Raw genomic sequence first — 2,500 nt, 5'->3', positions numbered from 1 at the left:
GCAGAACCCCCAAAAAAACACAGGAGATGCATCTGGGGCAGACATGGGGGCTCACGCAGCAGACCTGCTCCACACCTCCTCCACTCTGGATCCTGCCACAGATGAATTTATCTGGGGGTGGGTGGGAGGGAGGGCAACATTCATTGTTCTGTCCACCTTTACCCCAGGTCACCCATCTGTCACCCGGTGGTCCTTGCTGTATGACCACCTAAAATATGGTTGTGGGTTAGTATTTCTTACTCACAGATGAGCTCCCCACTTCCAAATTCTTTATTCCCACTTATGCTTAGAAGGAAAATGGGGGGCGCCTGGGTGGCTCAGTCGGTTAAGCGTCCGGCTTCGGCTCAAGTCAGATCTCACAGTTCATGGGTTCGAGCCCCACATCGGGCTCTGTGCTGACAGCTAGCTCAGAGCCTGGAGCCTGTTTCAGATTCTGTATCTCCCTCTCTCTCTGACCCTACCCTGCTCGCACTGTCTCTCTCTGTCTCTCAAAAATAAATAAAAAGCATTAAAAAAATTTTTTTTAAAAAAGAAGGAAAATGGGTGGTGAGACCAAAATGTCACAAGGGAGAGAAACCACGGATGTCCCAAGACGGTCAAGCTGTTATTCATCCCCGCAAATTTCTGAAAATGCCTGGGCTTGTGCCCCTCAAACTCAACTTCCGCGTCTTACCATGGTGTGGATATAAGGATAGTGAGTCATGCTAACAAAACTTATAAGAGACTGATGTGTAATATCAAAATGAATTATTCTTACAATTACCGTCATTACTGAGCACCTGCTATGGGGTAGGCATTCTGCAGAGTGCCTTTCCAACTGACATATTGTTTTCCTTGTCCTCACACTAACCCTAAGAGATGGGGATTCTCCCCCTCCCCCATCTTCACAAGTAGATAAACCCCCATGGCTATAGAAACTTATTCCACGTTTCACATATTGTAAATGGAAGAGCTGGTTTTCCAATTCACAAAGGACTCCCATGTTCGTGTTCTGACCACGCCTCTCTGTGGCTAAGACAAGTGTTCAGTGCCAAGCGATGGCCGTGTCACCTTGTCGTCACTTCTGCACGCAGGCTGTGTAGAAAGTCCGATTTTCAGAAAGTCGGTCACAGTCAATGAGATCAGAAAAGGGGGAGCACTGTGATTTATGAAGGTCAATACTCCCTCGGTGGCTCTGGTCTGCCAGGCCACGCCCACAGAGCACCGCCCTCTCCAGGCTCGGGGGTCCTGCCCAGGCCCCCATTTCTGGTTAGCCGCCGCAAGCCATCACCTGCTCTGAGCAACACTTCGCCAACACGGCCACGTGCAGGCTTCTGTCTCTTCGCAAATCGGAGGAGTCCTTGCAAATCTGTGGTTTCCAAAATAATCTGTGTTAAAAATGAGGGAGAGACTGTATGATTCCGGCATGTAGGGGTATCTAGAATAGGCAAATTCATAGAGATGGAAAATAGAAGCGTGCTCACCAGAGGCCAGGAGTGGGCGGAGAGGAGTTACTGTGTAATGAGCACAGCATTTCGGATTTGGAAAAAGAAAACGTTCTGGACATGAATAGTGCCGGTGGTGATGCAACATTGTGAGTTAAGTGCCACTGAACTGTCACTTAAAAACGGTTAAATAATGGCAGGGCGCCTGGGTGGCTCAGCCGGTTGAGCTTCTGACTCTTGGTTTCTACTCAGGTCATGATCTCCCGGTGAGGGAGTTCGAGCTGCATCCCCCTTGGGATTTTCTCTCCCTGCCTCCCCACCCCCCCACCCCTCCCCTATTGCTCTGTCTCTCTCAAAATAAATCTATAAACTTAAAAAAATGTTTTTTAATGGTTAAAATTTTAAATTTTACCTTAGGTATGTTTTATTACAATGAAAACATCTTTTTCTTAAATGAGAAAGAGGCTGCATTGTTCAGCACACCCCCTGAAAGGAGGCCCCCCAACCTGAGAGGACCAGGAGCCCCAGTGCCCAAACATAGGCGATGGGCTCCCCTCCGCTCTCTGGGAGGAGCTGCCCGCTTTCCCAGGGATGGAAAGGCAGGACCAGGCCGGGCACAGAGCAGAGAGAAGCGAGGTTCTCGGGGGACTCCCAAGGCCTCCACTGTCTACGGGACCCGCTTGCCCATCGGCCCTCTTTCCGGAGCCACAGGCCTCCGTTGCACCAGCTCAGTCATCCGGCCTTGGAAGCTGTCAGGGCACTACACTTGGCTACCTTGTGGTTCCAGAAATGTCCACAATCTTGTTTCCATTCCCACTATCTTGCTTTCAGAAAACTCAGTGTTCCCTACCCGAAATTTCCAAACAGGTAAGTCACTACTGCGCTTCCTCAGGGTTCTTTCTGGGGAAAAAAAATGAACTTCTCTTCTACTTAAGATCTAACAATACACATTTTAAGAGACCATACCGAACTCCATTTCTCAAAAGCACGCACCTTTCCTCAAGGCAGATGTATGGATAGGAGCCCAGGGCCCCAGGCCAGCGGTGGCCATGGCCTATTCCAGCCTGGGGACAGAC

The sequence above is a fragment of the Suricata suricatta genome, chromosome 7, assembly GCF_006229205.1.
Source record: "Suricata suricatta isolate VVHF042 chromosome 7, meerkat_22Aug2017_6uvM2_HiC, whole genome shotgun sequence".
In the NCBI taxonomy this organism is placed as follows: Eukaryota; Metazoa; Chordata; class Mammalia; order Carnivora; family Herpestidae; genus Suricata; species Suricata suricatta.
This window is presented reverse-complemented; position numbering follows the sequence as displayed.